At 46.9% G+C, this 18,051-nt stretch overlaps 1 protein-coding gene across 1 annotated transcript in view; it reads right to left on the bottom strand.

Moving 5' to 3' along the window:
* The window catches only part of LOC311125837 (FH1/FH2 domain-containing protein 3-like), a gene marked incomplete at its 3' end in the record, with an annotated part of 137,166 nt that overhangs the window by 87,101 nt on the left and 32,014 nt on the right, over positions 1–18,051 (bottom strand). The gene's annotated exons all lie outside the window — the stretch shown is intronic.

The raw sequence follows: 18,051 nt of genomic DNA, 5'->3' as shown, positions 1-18,051 counted from the left end.
ACAGAAAGACAGACAGAGCACATCTCCTTTCAGAGAGAGAAACCAGACATCTAAAACAACTGTCAGAAGATTATGAGCTGTGGCTATGGTTACACACCGCAGGGGATCAGTGTGTGTGTGTGTGTGTGTGTGTGTGTGTGTGTGTGTGTGTGTGTGTTTGTGTGTGTTGCATACACTGTGACACACACGCCAACGGCCAGATGTAGTCACAGCTGTAAACCATGCCTGGCATACTACCACCATTCACTGCTGTCACCATGGATACCAACAACCCCTAAACAACAACACTAAACTCAGATCAGGCAGTATCTAGTAGCCTATCAGGGTTCAGTATCTAGTAGCCTATCAGTGTTCAGTAATGTCATTTATTAGGCCTCATCTGGCAAGAAAACAAAACTGGTTTCAACAATGATTAGGCCCGTATTCATAAAGTGTCTTGGAGTAGGAGTATTGATCCAGGACCAGTTACTGCCTGTTACTCATTATGATTTAAAAACCACTCCTACTCTGAAACACTTTGAATAAAGGCCTGGGTTTCACATGATCGCTTTAACATTACTATCAACATAAATCAATACATTATGCTAACATCCTCACTACCTCACCTCTGACCCCTGTCTAAAACATGAGGATGTGACCTCCATATCATCAGTAGATTCTTTAACAGTGACTCCTTGATTAGCTGCTGAAGGGAAGGAAGCAGAGTCATGTCCCCCAGACAACAAAACTACACAACAAGCATCCCGTTTAACTAAAAGGACGATGACCGTTGGGTTTTTCCATAACGAAATATAAACATTTCCTGTTTCTTCCTCTAAGGGGGTCAGAGTTCTGCTGTCCTGCTTCTCTCTGTCGTCGGGCAGAGTAGAGGACTGACATGGGAAATGAACAGAACAACAACGGTGTTAATATTTTAAAAAAGAAAGTCAATGGTGTTACTAAAAAGATGTCAATGACACGTACAGACTCATTTGCCAGCTGAAAGACCGGTCACTGTAAACAAGTCTAGATTACTAATACTATCAAGTATTTACTACTAAGGAATGTTAAAAATGTTGCATTGTTCAGCAGCAGTGTACCTTTGTCCTGCTTGGACTGACACTGCCATCTAAGTCTTAGTTATTTGGTTCCATGTTATGCTACAACGTCATGCATAGTGTAACACGTCGTCAGCAAAACTGATCCTGATAACGGATTACTGAGCTAGCTGAGAAGATACCAGCTGACGACTGCACAGTTCAGACCAGGTGGAGGAAGCAGAGTCCACATTAAGAGGAGCTGAGGGAGGGAGGGAGGGAGGGAGGAAGGAAGGAAGGAAGGAAGGAAGTGGGGGTGGACGAGTACAGAGGCCAGAATACAGAGGCCAGAGTACAGAGGCCAGGAGAGGCCAGAGTACAGAGGCCAGGCGAGGCCAGAGTACAGAGGCCAGGAGAGGTCCGAGTTCAGAGGCCAGGAGAGGCCAGAGTTCAGAGGCCAGGAGAGGTCAGAATACAGAGGCCAGGAGGTCAGAATACAGAGGCCAGGAGAGGTCAGAGTTCAGAGGCCAGGAGAGGTCAGAGTTCAGAGGCCAGGAGAGGTCAGAGTTCAGAGGCCAGGAGAGGTCAGAATACAGAGGCCAGGAGAGGTCAGAATACAGAGGCCAGGAGAGGCCAGAGTTCAGAGGCCAGGAGAGGTCAGACAACAGAGGCCAGGAGGTCAGAATACAGAGGCCAGGAGAGGTCAGAGTTCAGAGGCCAGGAGAGGTCAGCAAGAGTATATTATTATGACCCGCTGATCCTCTTTGGAAAAGCCAATCTAGTTCTAGTCCTCAGTTCCTCTATAGGACAACCAACTACAGGAAGGAAGGAAGTTGGGGCGAGTAGAGTACAGAGCACAGACAAGACCAGGGAGGATGATGATCCTTTTAGGAACCCCCATCCTCTCCAGGTCCAGGGAGGATGATGATCCTTTTAGGAACCCCCATCCTCTCCAGGTCCAGGCAGGAGGGAATAACAACTTCCATGGGTACAGTAACTAAACTGTCTGTTTGGAGTCCTCATGTTCCGTTTATGCATCTGTCTATTCTGAGCTTTTTCCCCTCAAAACCAACAGTGTGTATCTTGGTCAGGAGTTCAGAGGAAAGGTTGATCCAGCATCCAGAAAACGTTCACATATAACAAGGAGGACCATAATACTGTCAGCAATAACTGCAGGTTTCACACAACCTTTTCCTTTCCTCCTTACCCATGAGACTGAGCTGGATGCACAGTAGCTTACTGCCGTTGCCAAGGGAACACCAGATACATGTACACCTTTACTCTTCAGTATCCAAAGCACAGGCACCACATCCACATAAAACCATGCTAGCTACCAGCCATGACGACTTTACCTGCTGCATACTGATAACATGCTAACTACAGCCATGATGACTTTACCTGCTGCATACTGATAACATGCTAACTACAGCCATGATGACTTTACCTGCTGCATACTGATAACATGCTAACTACAGCCATGATGACTTTACCTGCTGCATACTGATAACATGCTAACTACAGCCATGATGACTTTACCTGCTGCATACTGATAACATGCTAACTACAGCCATGATGACTTTACCTGCTGCATACTGATAACATGCTAACTACAGCCATGATGACTTTACCTGCTGCATACTGATAACATGCTAACTACAGCCATGATGACTTTACCTGCTGCATACTGATAACATGCTAACTACAGCCATGATGACTTTACCTGCTGCATACTGATAACATGCTAACTACAGCCATGATGACTTTACCTGCTGCATACTGATAACATGCTAACTACAGCCATGATGACTTTACCTGCTGCATACCGATAACATGCTAACTACAGCCATGATGACTTTACCTGCTGCATACTGATAACATGCTAACTACAGCCATGACGACTTTACCTGCTGCATACTGATAACATGCTAACTACAGCCATGATGACTTTACCTGCTGCATACTGATAACATGCTAACTACAGCCATGATGACTTTACCTGCTGCATACTGATAACATGCTAACTACAGCCATGATGACTTTACCTGCTGCATACTGATAACATGCTAACTACAGCCATGACGACTTTACCTGCTGCATACTGATAACATGCTAACTACAGCCATGACGACTTTACCTGCTGCATACTGATAACATGCTAACTACAGCCATGATGACTTTACCTGCTGCATACTGATAACATGCTAACTACAGCCATGATGACTTTACCTGCTGCATACTGATAACATGCTAACTACAGCCATGATGACTTTACCTGCTGCATACTGATAACATGCTAACTACAGCCATGATGACTTTACCTGCTGCATACTGATAACATGGTAACTACAGCCATGATGACTTTACCTGCTGCATACTGATAACATGCTAACTACAGCCATGATGACTTTACATGCTGCATACTGATAACATGCTAACTACAGCCATGATGACTTTACCTGCTGCATACTGATAACATGCTAACTACAGCCATGATGACTTTACCTGCTGCATACTGATAACATGCTAACTACAGCCATGATGACTTTACCTGCTGCATACTGATAACATGCTAACTACAGCCATGATGACTTTACCTGCTGCATACTGATAACATGCTAACTACAGCCATGATGACTTTACCTGCTGCATACTGATAACATGCTAACTACAGCCATGATGACTTTACCTGCTGCATACTGATAACATGCTAACTACAGCCATGATGACTTTACCTGCTGCATACTGATAACATGCTAACTACAGCCATGATGACTTTACCTGCTGCATACTGATAACATGCTAACTACAGCCATGATGACTTTACCTGCTGCATACTGATAACATGCTAACTACAGCCATGATGACTTTACCTGCTGCATACCGATAACATGCTAACTACAGCCATGATGACTTTACCTGCTGCATACTGATAACATGCTAACTACAGCCATGACGACTTTACCTGCTGCATACTGATAACATGCTAACTACAGCCATGATGACTTTACCTGCTGCATACTGATAACATGCTAACTACAGCCATGATGACTTTACCTGCTGCATACTGATAACATGCTAACTACAGCCATGATGACTTTACCTGCTGCATACTGATAACATGCTAACTACAGCCATGATGCCTTTACCTGCTGCAAACTGATAACATGCTAACTACAGCCATGATGACTTTACCTGCTGCATACTGATAACATGCTAACTACAGCCATGATGCCTTTACCTGCTGCAAACTGATAACATGCTAACTACAGCCATGACGACTTTACCTGCTGCATACTGATAACATGCTAACTACAGCCATGATGACTTTACCTGCTGCAAACTGATAACATGCTAACTACAGCCATGACGACTTTACCTGCTGCAAACTGATAACATGCTAAAAAATAAAAAATAAACTAATCATCCTCTGTGGCCAATTCATAAGAAACTAAGGTATTTTACTTAGCTAACAAACAAAAGTCAAACTGGAAGGTTATTTTGACTCCAGTACATGCGGTCAATGTGGCAAGACACATGGAATGAACTCCAATATGTCTGCTGGCCCGATCCACTACAGAACTCCCAGAGCTCCAATATGTCTGCTGGCCCGATCCACTACAGAACTCCCAGAGCTCCAATATGTCTGCTGGCCCGATCCACTACAGAACTCCCAGAGCTCCAATATGTCTGCTGGCCCGATCCACTACAGAACTCCCAGAGCTCCAATATGTCTGCTGGCACGATCCACTGCAGAACTCCCAGAGCTCCAATATGTCTGCTGGCCCGATCCACTACAGAACTCCCAGAGAGAACATTAGACCAATATGTCTGCTGGCACGATCCACTACAGAACTCCCAGAGAGAATATTAGAACTGTACTTTAATACTTTTAAAAAGGGATTAAATTCCTCAGACATGATTAATAGCTTGTCATGACTTCATCTAGCAGCGTAGGAAATGAGGAGGGATTGAGATGTGACCAATTTGGGCTGGAATGAGCTGATTTGTTATGCCTACTGCTTTGACGACCATGGCTCTGTCACTATGACGACCATGGCTCTGTCACTATGACGACCATGGCTCTGTCACTATGACGACCATGTCTCTGTCACTATGACGACCATGTCTCTGTCACTATGACGACCATGGCTCTGTCACTATGACGGTTATGTACTCTGTTTACTGCCTGTGTGTGTGTGTGTGTGTGTGGACATGTTTAACTACACTTGTAGGGATCAGAAGTAACCCCAAGAATAGTAAACAAACTAAACTTTGACTAACTGGGGACCCCACAAGGAATAAGGCTATTTCTAGTGGGTTTAGGGTTAGATTTAGTGTTAGGAGTTAGAGTTAGGATTAAGGTTAGGTTTGGGGTAAAGTTTAGGGGTTAGGGAAAATAGAATTTGAAAGGGAATCGATGGGGTTTCCCCACAAGGTTAGTAAAACAAGACTGTGTGTGAGAGAGGGTACTGTCATCCTCAGACCCCGCCCCCTTGTGGTGACAGCCAATCCGGTACACCGCACACACACAGACACCACACACACAGACACCGCGCACAGAGACACCGCGCACACACCCACACACAGACACCACACACACACAATTTTTTAAAACATTTTAGTCATTTAGCAGACGCTCTTATCCAGAGCGACTTACAGTTAGTGAGTGCATACATTTTTTTTATTTTATTTTTTTATACTGGCCCCCCGTGGGAATCGAACCCACAACCCTGGCGTTGCAAACGCCATGCTCTACCAACTGAGCTACATCCCTGCCGGCCATTCCCTCCCCTACCCTGGACGACGCTGGGCCAATTGTGCGCCGCCCCATGGGTCTCCCGGTCACGGCCGGCTACGACAGAGCCTGGATTCGAACCAGGATCTCTAGTGGCACAGCTAGCACTGTGATGCAGTGCCTTAGACCACTGCGCCACTCGGGAGACACACACACACAGACACCACACACACACAGCCTGAGAGTTTATCAGTAGAGCAGCAGGCAGGATGCTCCAAACACAAATAAACACCATTTAGAAAAGAGGAAGAGAGGCCTTGAAGGGAGATGAATAAACAGACCAGCTCCTTAATGCTGCTTCAGCCTCACATCCTCAACAACACTATGCTCTGTGACAGACTAGTGTCCTGTCCAGGGGGTGTCCTGTACATCAAGCTGTCTCACTACAGAAACAGGAGATAGACTAGTGTCCTGTCCAGGGGGTGTACTGGTACATCAAGCTGCCTCACTACAGAAACAGGAGATAGACTAGTGTCCTGTCCAGGGGGTGTACTGGTACATCAAGCTGTCTCACTACAGAAACAGGAGATAGACTAGTGTCCTGTCCAGGGGGTGTACTGGTACATCAAGCTGTCTCACTACAGAAACAGGAGATAGACTAGTGTCCTGTCCAGGGGGTGTACTGTACATCAAGCTGTCTCACTACAGAAACAGGAGATAGACTAGTGTCCTGTCCAGGGGGTGTACTGGTACATCAAGCTGTCTCACTACAGAAACAGGAGATAGACTAGTGTCCTGTCCAGGGGGTGTACTGTACATCAAGCTGTCTCACTACAGAAACAGGAGATAGACTAGTGTCCTGTCCAGGGGGTGTACTGGTACATCAAGCTGTCTCACTACAGAAACAGGAGATAGACTAGTGTCCTGTCCAGGGGGTGTACTGTACATCAAGCTGTCTCACCACAGAAACAGGAGATAGACTAGTGTCCTGTCCAGGGGGTGTACTGTACATCAAGCTGTCTCACTACAGAAACAGGAGATAGACTAGTGTCCTGTCCAGGGGGTGTACTGGTACATCAAGCTGTCTCACTACAGAAACAGGAGATAGACTAGTGTCCTGTCCAGGGGGTGTACTGGTACATCAAGCTGTCTCACTACAGAAACAGGAGATAGACTAGTGTCCTGTCCAGGGGGTGTACTGGTACATCAAGCTGTCTCACTACAGAAACAGGAGATAGACTCCTGCGCTATGGGCCATTCTGCCTCGGACAATGAATACTTACTCATACAGAATGGTGGGAAATTCTTAGACTAGTCTAATTTATTATTTATTAATACAGGATTATATAAAATGAAGTCAAACGCTCTCTACTGTCATGTGACAGTGGCTGACCAGCAGTAGGCTACAGTACTCAATACAATAACAGAGACTGGTGGGAAATGATTACATCAGTCTAATATCACATTATATGATTACAGCGATGCCAAGTCCTCTTCACTGGCCCTGTCATGTGATTACATCAGTCTAATATCACATTATATGATTACAGCGATGCCAAGTCCTCTTCACTGGCCCTGTCATGTGATTACATCAGTCTAATATCACATTATATGATTACAGCGATGCCAAGTCCTCTTCACTGGCCCTGTCATGTGATTACATCAGTCTAATATCATATTATATGATTACAGCGATGCCAAGTCCTCTTCACTGGCCCTGTCATGTGATTACATCAGTCTAATATCACATTATATGATTACAGCGATGCCAAGTCCTCTTCACTGGCCCTGTCATGTGATTACATCAGTCTAATATCACATTATATGATTACAGCGATGCCAAGTCCTCTTCTCTGGCCCTGTCATGTGATTACATCAGTCTAATATCACATTATATGATTACAGCGATGCCAAGTCCTCTTCACTGGCCCTGTCATGTGATTACATCAGTCTAATATCACATTATATGATTACAGCGATGCCAAGTCCTCTTCACTGGCCCTGTCATGTGATTACATCAGTCTAATATCACATTATATGATTACAGCGATGCCAAGTCCTCTTCACTGGCCCTGTCATGTGATACTGGATGTGTCCTATGGCATCCTATTCCCTATATAGTGCACTACTATTGACCAGAGCCCTATGGGCCCAGCACTATAAAGGGAATAGGGTATCATTTGGGATGAAGACACTGGCCATCAGCAGTAAAGATTTCTTTCCCCAAGTCAGAGTTTATAAATAAGAGTCTGACACACGGATGATGTCCAACTATTTCCAGCTCGGCCTTTTAGGATTTCTGTTGCTCTGGGCTTTTTCCTTTACGCATGTGGGCATCAGATCCATGTCTCAGGAGTCCAATATACTATATTATCCACAGACATTACATCTATGATCTTAAAAATAAAAAAATAAAATTAACCTTTATTTAACGAGAGAGAGAGACTAGGGGATCACTTGTGGTCAGAAAAGAGAGAGAGAGTGAGAGAGTGAGAGAGTGAGTGAGTGAGTGAGTGAGTGAGTGAGAGAGTGAGAGAGTGAGAGAGAGAGAGAGAGAGAGAGAATCACTTGTGGTCAGAAGAGCGAGAGCAAGTGGTCAGAGCAGAGCAGAGCAGAGCTGGTCATCAGCACATTCCTAGAGTCAGACACAATGAGTTCAGCCAGGGTGAGATGAGATGTACCTGGAGTCCAGAGGGACAGGATGAAGGCTGATAGCCAAGAGACAAACCTTCATTCTGGTGTCAGGGAGTGTTGTCTGTGGATAATATAGCAGATCATAGATGTAATGTCTGTGGATAATATAGCAGATCATAGATGTAATGTCTGTGGATAATATAGTGGATCATAGATGTAATGTCTGTGGATAATATAGTAGATCATAGATGTAATGTCTGTGGATAATATAGTAGATCATAGATGTAATGTCTGTGGATAATATAGTAGATCATAGATGCAATGTCTGTGGATAATATAGTAGATCATAGATGTCATGTCTGTGGATAATATAGTAGATCATAGATGTAATGTCTGTGGATAATATAGTAGATCATAGATGTCATGTCTGTGGATAATATAGTAGATCATAGATGTAATGTCTGTGGATAATATAGTAGATCATAGATGTCATGTCTGTGGATAATATAGTAGATCATAGATGTAATGTCTGTGGATAATATAGTAGATCATAGATGTCATGTCTGTGGATAATATAGTAGATCATAGATGTAATGTCTGTGGATAATATAGTAGATCATAGATGTAATGTCTGTGGATAATATGTTTGGTGGATCTAACCCCAGCCAGTCTAGTGGATCTAACCCCAGTCAGTCTAGTGGATCTAATCCCAGCCAGTCTAGTGGATCTAACCCCAGTCAGTCTAGTGGATCTAATCCCAGCCAGTCTAGTGGATCTAATCCCAGCCAGTCTAGTGGATCTAACCCCAGCCAGTCTAGTGGATCTAACCCCAGCCAGTCTAGTGGATCTAACCCCAGCCAGTCTAGTGGATCTAACCCCAGTCAGTCTAGTGGATCTAACCCCAGCCAGTCTAGTGGATCTAACCCCAGCCAGTCTAGTGGATCTAACCCCAGCCAGTCTAGTGGATCTAACCCCAGCCAGTCTAGTGGATCTAACCCCAGCCAGTCTAGTGGATCTAACCCCAGCCAGTCTAGTGGATCTAACCCCAGTCAGTCTAGTGGATCTAACCCCAGTCAGTCTAGTGGATCTAACCCCAGTCAGTCTAGTGGATCTAACCCCAGTCAGTCTAGTGGATCTAATCCCAGCCAGTCTCTTCAGGTGGATGAGGACACTCACATGGAACAGGATACTACAGGATACCTACAGGATATTGTGTTTGAACCAGTGAAACAGAGAGAGACAATTTTTGGGTGACCCGACCAAATTCACACAGAAATGTGGCTTATAGATCTGTCATTCTCATTAAAACAGTCTAAGAAGCGGTAGATCTGTTCTATGTGCACTATTTCTGTTTCCCGTTCTTAAGTTTAGTCTTTTATTTTGGGTTTTGTACACCAGCTTCAAACAGCTGAAAATACATTATTGGTAGTTATAAAAAATATATTTCACAGTGGTTTAGATGGTCCAATGATTCTCTACACTATACTTCCTTGTTTTGTCACATAAACTGAAATTAGGCGAACTGTTAGAATTTTAGCAAACAGAAAATGGCGGAGCCTGACAGCAGGGAGGAGGTCTGGAGTCTACACCAGACCTGGGATCAGATATCCTGACAGCAGGGAGGAGGTCTGGAGTCTACACCAGACCTGGGATCAGATATCCTGACAGCAGGGAGGAGGTCTAGTCTACACCAGACCTGGGATCAGATATCCTGACAGCAGGGAGGTCTAGAGTCTACACCAGACCTGGGATCAGATATCCTGACAGCAGGGAGGAGGTCTAGAGTCTACACCAGACCTGGGATCAGATATCCTGACAGCGGGGAGGAGGTCTAGAGTCTACACCAGACCTGGGATCAGATATCCTGACAGCGGGGAGGTCTAGTCTACACCAGACCTGGGATCAGATATCCTGACAGCGGGGAGGAGGTCTAGAGTCTACACCAGACCTGGGATCAGATATCCTGACAGCAGGGAGGTCTAGAGTCTACACCAGACCTGGGATCAGATATCCTGACAGCAGGGAGGAGGTCTAGAGTCTACACCAGACCTGGGATCAGATATCCTGACAGCAGGGAGGAGGTCTAGAGTCTACACCAGACCTGGGATCAGATATCCTGACAGCAGGGAGGAGGTCTATAGTCTACACCAGACCTGGGATCAGATATCCTGACAGCAGGGAGGTCTAGTCTACACCAGACCTGGGATCAGATACTATTTTAAATCGTTCAAATACTTTGAGCGTTTGCTCTAGCCTGTCTGGAGTCTCAGATGGGCGGGGTTTCCAGTTTTGGAACTATTTTATTGGTCCACTAAGTCAGGCAATCTCAAAATCAAGCACATATAAAGCATTTGAAATGATTTCAAAATAGTTTTTAAACCCAGGTCTGGACACATGCATGTTTCTACACAAAGAGAGAGGGGCAGGTGGAGACCATGTTGGAGACAGTGTCTCCAGCATCATGGACACACAGAGATCCTCTGCTGAGGTTAAAGCCACCGAGACGGAGTAGACTGAAGGCTGGGAGAACAGTAGGAGACAGGACCTAAAAAAAGGTCACAGGTCAAAGGTCACAGATGTGATACCTCAGATCACTCTGGTGGTCCAGGCTGTGTCCCAAACTGCACACTATTCCCTTAATAGTGCACTATGGGCTCTGGTCCAAAGTAGTGCACTACATATGCATTTGGGATACGCCCAGCCTCAAGGTAAGACTCAATATATAAAAACAAACCTCCATATAAGGAAACAACCCCAAAACAACACAGAGACCTGGGTCATTAAAACAAGAGCTGCATTCTTGTATGAGCTGCCAAACATGCAGCAGAGCAGAGCAATCTAAATTATTCCCACAATCTGGAGGACCAACGCTGAGGTGAAGAGTGTATCCCAAATGGCACCCTAATTCACCATTGGTCCTGGTCAAAAGCAGTGCACTACATAGGGAATAGGGGTGCCATTTTGGGGGGGGGGGCGCAAGAGGAGGTTAGGTTCAGCAGCTGTCGAAGGCCAGACTGATAATGAAATCTGATCGTTTGGCTGGTCGCCCCATCAGAAGAGTCGGGAGCCCGTTGCTACCTACCTTCTGATATACCGGAGCCCTACCCAGTCTAAAGCCATAGGCCTGCTCTCCCAAATCACACCCTATTCGCCTTACAGTTAGGGTTAGGGTTAGGCTGTGACCACAGGGTTAGGGTTAGGGTTAGGCTGTGACCACAGGGTTAGGGTTAGGCTGATATACCGGAGCCCTACCTAGTCTACAGGCATAGGCCTGCTCTCCCAAATCACACCCTATTCACCTTACAGTTAGGGTTAGGGTTAGGCTGTGACCACAGGGTTAGGGTTAGGCTGTGACCACAGGGTTAGGGTTAGGCTGTGACCACAGGGTTAGGGTTAGGCTGTGACCACAGGGTTAGGGTTAGGCTGTGACCACAGGGTTAGGGTTAGGCTGTGACCACAGGGTTAGGGTTAGGCTGTGACCACAGGGTTAGGGTTAGGCTGTGACCACAGGGTTAGGGTTAGGCTGTGACCACAGGGTTAGGGTTAGGCTGTGACCACAGGGTTAGGGTTAGGGTTAGGCTGTGACCACAGGGTTAGGGTTAGGCTGTGACCACAGGGTTAGGGTTAGGCTGTGACCACAGGGTTAGGGTTAGGCTGTGACCACAGGGTTAGGGTTAGGCTGTGACCACAGGGTTAGGGTTAGGCTGTGACCACAGGGTTAGGGTTAGGCTGTGACCACAGGGTTAGGGTTAGGGTTAGGCTGTGACCACAGGGTTAGGGTTAGGCTGTGACCACAGGGTTAGGGTTAGGCTGTGACCACAGGGTTAGGGTTAGGGTTAGGCTGTGACCACAGGGTTAGGGTTAGGGTTAGGCTGTGACCACAGGGTTAGGGTTAGGCTGTGACCACAGGGTTAGGGTTAGGCTGTGACCACAGGGTTAGGGTTAGGGTTAGGCTGTGACCACAGGGTTAGGGTTAGGGTTAGGCTGTGACCACAGGGTTAAGGTTAGGGTTAGGCTGTGACCACAGGGTTAGGGTTAGGCTGTGACCACAGGGTTAGGGTTAGGCTGTGACCACAGGGTTAGGGTTAGGCTGTGACCACAGGGTTAGGGTTAGGCTGTGACCACAGGGTTAGGGTTAGGCTGTGACCACAGGGTTAGGGTTAGGCTGTGACCACAGGGTTAGGGTTAGGCTGTGACCACAGGGTTAGGGTTAGGCTGTGACCACAGGGTTAGGGTTAGGCTGTGACCACAGGGTTAGGGTTAGGCTGTGACCACAGGGTTAGGGTTAGGCTGTGACCACAGGGTTAGGGTTAGGCTGATATACCAGAGCCCTACCCAGTCTACAGGCATAGGCCTGCTCTCCCAAATCACACCCTATTCCCCTTACAGGGCACCATGTTTGACCAGGGCTCATAGGGTGCCATTGGGACTGCTCAACATAGGTAGTGCCCTATATACAATACCAGGTCCATGGGTCAGGAGAACAGCAAAAGGAACATACTCCACTATCATCATCATCATCATAACAGTCAAAGGAGTACTTGTAAAACACACAAAAACTGTCAAAATCAGTCAGACTCACTGCAGGCCCCAAGAGACAGTTCTATTAGTGTGCACCCAGAGCTCAACATAAACCCTCTTCACCAACAGCCTGTTCTTTCAGACTGGTAGCACCATAACACGCTATATGAGGACGTACAGTGTGTTTCAGCATCCATAGATAATGTGATAATGGCTGTGACCACAGGGCTAGGGTTAGGCTGTGACCACAGGGTTAGGGTTAGGGTTAGGCTGTGACCACAGGGTTAGGGTTAGGCTGTGACCACAGGGCTAGGGTTAGGCTGTGACCACAGGGTTAGGGTTAGGCTGTGACCACAGGGTTAGGGTTAGGCTGTGACCACAGGGTTAGGGTTAGGCTGTGACCACAGGGTTAGGGTTAGGCTGTGACCACAGGGCTAGGGTTAGGCTGTGACCACAGGGCTAGGGTTAGGCTGTGACCACAGGGCTAGGGTTAGGCTGTGACCACAGGGTTAGGGTTAGGCTGTGACCACAGGGCTAGGGTTAGGCTGTGACCACAGGGTTAGGGTTAGGCTGTGACCACAGGGTTAGGGTTAGGCTGTGACCACAGGGTTAGGGTTAGGCTGTGACCACAGGGTTAGGGTTAGGCTGTGACCACAGGGTTAGGGTTAGGCTGTGACCACAGGGTTAGGGTTAGGGTTAGGCTGTGACCACAGGGTTAGGGTTAGGGTTAGGCTGTGACCACAGGGTTAGGGTTAGGCTGTGACCACATGGTTAGGCTGTGACCATAGGGCTAGGGTTAGGGTGTGACCACAGGGTTAGGGTTAGGCTGTGACCACAGGGTTAGGGTTAGGCTGTGACCACAGGGTTAGGGTTAGGCTGTGACCACAGGGTTAGGGTTAGGCTGTGACCACATGGTTAGGCTGTGACCATAGGGCTAGGGTTAGGGTGTGACCACAGGGTTAGGGTTAGGCTGTGACCACAGGGTTAGGGTTAGGCTGTGACCACAGGGTTAGGGTTAGGCTGTGACCACAGGGTTAGGGTTAGGCTGTGACCACAGGGTTAGGGTTAGGCTGTGACCACAGGGTTAGGGTTAGGCTGTGACCACATGGTTAGGCTGTGACCATAGGGCTAGGGTTAGGGTGTGACCACAGGGTTAGGGTTAGGCTGTGACCACAGGGTTAGGGTTAGGCTGTGACCACAGGGTTAGGGTTAGGCTGTGACCACAGGGTTAGGGTTAGGCTGTGACCACAGGGTTAGGGTTAGGCTGTGACCACAGGGTTAGGGTTAGGCTGTGACCACAGGGTTAGGATTCAGCTGCTACTGCTAGGCATCTGGCACCACTTTACTCAGCTTAGCAGCACAATGACCTCTGATAGTGATCAACACCAACCCACTGAGCTAATAGACCTGCATACCCAACACATAGACCCAGCCCATAGACCCAACCCATAGCTACCTTTGATAACGCAAAGCCTCTGGAGTTACTAAGACTAGCTAACCCTCAGACACAGCACAGAGCTACCAAGATTAACTTCAAGGTAACACACCCACTCCTTAAAGCATTGAATGCAGCTACAGTAGAATGTGTGAGTTGACTGTAACCGACTGGACGTCAACGGGGAAAACCAAGAAAACCAGCACCACAAACCCCTGCTTGGTTCAAAGCAAACCATTGGCCAGTCAACAAAAAGATTCAGCCAAAACATCCAATACAATCTCTCCCTCAGGAGGTGTGAGGTACCTGGGCTAATTTGATTGGACAGCAACCTGTTCCTGTTTAGTATTTGATTGGACGACAGCCTGTTCTGTTGAGCTTCGACCAAGAGCAGCAAGGTCAGGAAGAACTCTGTCAGTCCTGCCAGCGTTTTAAATTTGTGATAAGCGCTTAAGTTAATGTTATTACACACTGACCTGCTCTCTAGAAAACACACAGTGGGGAAAGCATTCTAACCATACTGGGCCCTGGAGCCAGGCAGGGTGGGGGGGGGGAAACAGTGACTCAGGTCAAACCTGGGCCAGGCCTGTTAAGTGACGGGACCGCAGGGAGAAGACCCCACCAGTCAGTTCACATTACATTTACTTTTTAGGAAACAGAATTTGACCAGTTGAACGAAAACACACTGAATGTGTTACAAGTACAGGACTAATGAACAGTAAATGACCTGGGGGTGGGGGGGAATCTGACTGGATACCTGCTCCACTCTCACCTGATCTGACTGGATACCTGCTCCACTCTCACCTGATCTGACATCTGACTGGATACCTGCTCCACTCTCACCTGATCTGACCGTTGTTATGTCATGTTTAGGCTACAGGTGGACGACGCATCTGGATACACTCCAAAATCGACAGCACTCCATACATTCAACAGGTCAGCTCACGTCGTCGTTCAAGACTCATGTGCAGAGCACCCATGGAGAAGGAGTGGCTGTTTCTCTACTTTCTGGTTTCCCACAACAACAATCCAAGTCTGTTGTGGGTGTTTCTAAATGGCAGAGCACACCATCATATCTCATCATATCTCTTACCACTGTGTATGCCGCCAACTCTCTGGCCTCTGAGTCCAAGCCAGAGGATATACAGTGCATTTGGAAAGTATTCAGACCTTGATTTCTTCCACATTTTGTTACGTTACAGCCTTATTCTAAAATTGATTAAATCGTTTTTTTCCCCTCATCAATCTACACACAATACCCCATAATGACAAAGCAAAAACAGGTTTGTAGAATACTTATGAAATATCACATTTACATAAGTATTCAGACCCTTTACTCAGTACTTTGTTGAAGCACCTTTGGCAGCCATTATAGCCTCTAATCTTCTTGGGTATGACGCTATAAGCTTGGCACACCTGTATTTGGGGAGTTTCTCCCATTCTTCTCTGCAGATCCTCTCAAGCTCTGTCAGGTTGAATTGGGAGGATCGCTGCACAGCTATTTTCAGGTCTCTCCAGAGATGTTCGATTGGGTTCAAGTCCGGGCTCTGGCTGGGCCACTCAAGGACATTCAGAGACTTGTCCTGAAGCCACTCCTGCGTTGTCTTGGCTGTGTGCTTAGGGTCGTTGTCCTGTTGGAAGGTGAACCTTCACCCCAGTCTGAGGTCCTGAGCGCTCTGGAGCAGGTTTTCATCAAGGATCTCTCTGTACTTTGCTCCGTTCATCTTTCCCTCGATCCTGACTAGTCTCCCAGTCCCTGCCGCTGAAAAACATCCCCACAGCATGATGCTGCCACCACCATGCTTCACCGTAGGGATGGTGCCAGGTTTCCTCCAGACATGACGCTTGGCATTCAGGCCAAAGAGTTCAATCTTGGTTTCATCAGACCAGAGAATCTTGTTTCTCATGGTCTGAGACTCCTTTAGGTGCCTTTAGGCAAACTCCAAAAATCTCAAGGATGATCAATGGAAACAGGATGCACCTGAGCTCAATTTTGAGTCTCATAGCAAAGGGTCTGAATACATTTGTTTTTTATTTTTAATACATTTGCAAACATTTCTAAAAACCAGTTATCGCTTTGTCATTATGGGGTATTATGTGTAGATTGATGAGGAAATGTTTTTATTTAATCAATTTTAGAATAAGGCTGTAATGTAACGCAATATGGAAGAAGGGAAGGGGTCTGAATACTTTCCGAATGCACTGTATAGAGACTAGAGTTAGGCTGTAGAAAGAGACAGGATATATAGAGAGTTAGGCTGTAGAAAGAGACAGGATATATAGAGAGTTAGGCTGTAGAAAGAGACAGGATATATATAGAGAGTTAGGTTGTAGAAAGAGACAGGATATATAGAGAGTTAGGCTGTGGAAAGAGACAGGATATATAGAGAGTTAGGCTGTGGAAAGAGACAGGATATATAGAGAGTTAGGCTGTAGAAAGAGACAGGATATATAGAGAGTTAGGCTGTGGAAAGAGACAGGATATATAGAGAGTTAGGCTGTAGAAAGAGACAGGATATATAGAGAGTTAGGCTGTAGAAAGAGACAGGATATATAGAGAGTTAGGCTGTAGAAAGAGACAGGATATATAGAGAGTTAGGCTGTAGAAAGAGACAGGATATATAGAGAGTTAGGCTGTAGAAAGAGACAGGATATATAGAGAGTTAGGCTGTAGAAAGAGACAGGATATATGGAGAGTTAGGCTGTAGAAAGAGACAGGATATATAGAGAGAGTTAGGCTGTGGAAAGAGACAGGATATATAGAGAGTTAGGCTGTAGAAAGAGACAGGATATATAGAGAGTTAGGCTGTAGAAAGAGACAGGATATATAGAGAGTTAGGCTGTAGAAAGAGACAGGATATATAGAGAGTTAGGCTGTAGAAAGAGACAGGATATATAGAGAGTTAGGCTGTAGAAAGAGACAGGATATATAGAGAGTTAGGCTGTGGAAAGAGACAGGATATATAGAGAGTTAGGCTGTGGAAAGAGACAGGATATATAGATAGTTAGGCTGTGGAAAGAGACAGGATATATAGAGAAAGGCTGGGCTATGGATAGAGTCTCAAGGCCACTGGGCTAAGGTGTAAAACTAGCTAAGCCAGGAGAAAGGCCTCTGATACTGATACGGTGTGTGTAAAGGGTGATAAACAGGGCAGATGAGTCACACAGCAACAACATGTGACCCTGACCCAAACACAGCACAGCATGGCCCTGGCCTCATCCCAAACCACATCATCACAGAGGGACGCCAGGGGAACACTAGGGTCCACAACAACAGCTGAGAGGGAGAGGGCTGAGAGGGGAGAGGGCTGAGAGGGAGAGGGCTGAGAGGGAGAGGGCTGAGAGGGGAGAGGGCTGAGAGGGCTGAGAGGGCTGAGAGGGGAGAGGGCTGAGAGGGCTGAGAGGGCTGAGAGGGAGGAGAGGGCTGAGAGGGCTGAGAGGGCTGAGAGGGGAGAGGGCTGAGAGGGAGAGGGCTGAGAGGGCAAGGGCTGAGAGGGGAGAGGGCTGAGAGGGAGAGGGCTGAGAGGGGAGAGGGCTGAGAGGGAGAGGGCTGAGAGGGGAGAGGGCTGAGAGGGCTGAGAGGGCTGAGAGGGAGAGGGCTGAGAGGGCTGAGAGGGGAGAGGGCTGAGAGGGCTGAGAGGGCTGAGGGGGCTGAGAGGGATGAGAGGGCTGAGAGGGCTGAGAGGGCTGAGAGGGGAGAGGACTGAGAG

This window comes from Coregonus lavaretus (genome assembly GCF_964263955.1).
Source record: "Coregonus lavaretus genome assembly, contig: HAP1_SCAFFOLD_1285, whole genome shotgun sequence".
Lineage (NCBI taxonomy): Eukaryota > Metazoa > Chordata > Actinopteri > Salmoniformes > Salmonidae > Coregonus > Coregonus lavaretus.
Note: the sequence above shows the minus strand (reverse complement) of the source record. Positions and strands in the feature narration are given on the sequence as shown.